This window comes from Giraffa tippelskirchi, chromosome 3, assembly GCF_054371585.1.
Source record: "Giraffa tippelskirchi isolate mGirTip1 chromosome 3, T2T-mGirTip1v1.2.pri, whole genome shotgun sequence".
Classification (NCBI taxonomy): Eukaryota; Metazoa; Chordata; class Mammalia; order Artiodactyla; family Giraffidae; genus Giraffa; species Giraffa tippelskirchi.
This window is the reverse complement of record NC_137277.1, coordinates 85,090,641-85,091,425: the sequence shown is the minus strand read 5'-3', so window position 1 is coordinate 85,091,425 and position 785 is coordinate 85,090,641.

Below are 785 nucleotides of genomic sequence, written 5' to 3'. Positions count from 1 at the left end.
AGTACCATAGGAATTATTCCAGCCCAAGTTCCTGCCCCTTTACCATACAAACACAACAAATTCATCGCACCTGCCAAATGACCAGTTTGACGTCTGTCAGTGAACTTCTGAAATACTGTATTGTATTTGTAAGTACACATTCTAATCCTTACCATCTTCTATCTCTCTGTATTGTCGAGGATCATGCTAAACAGTCCTTTAATCTGCCACCATTCAAAACACTCGGTGATCAATGTTTCCTCCGTGTGGAGCCTCACTGCTCCTTGATAGGAGCACATAGATGACTTCCCAAGGCTCACTCCTTGCAGTTGGGCATGGCCTTGTGATTATACCTGACCGTTGGGCTGAAGGGGGGAGGGAGTACCCTTCCTGAGAGAAAGCACAGAAAACCCCATGGGATCCTCCAGGATGACAAGGGACAGCTTACTCCAATAGCGCGTCTATATATTAATTAAATTAATACAAGATGGCGGCACCTTCATTCCCATGAGTTTCTAAGTGGCTGTGTTCGCAGAGTCTCCTGCCGATGGCGGGGAACACGTAACAGGTTGCTGTGTTAGACTGCTAAGCTTTGGCGTTGTTCGTTTCTACCACATCCTGATGAATCCAGTGACTTTAGCGGGCATTGATTCTAAGCCACCTGCACTAGGTATTGCCCCGATAAACATTCTGCACCTTCTCCAGGAAGCTCTATTTTCCCACCCCGGGGAAAGACATAAATTTAGTTGCACGGACTCCTCCAGGAAGTAACTTCTACCTGAAGAAACACCACCTTCCTCCAGTCC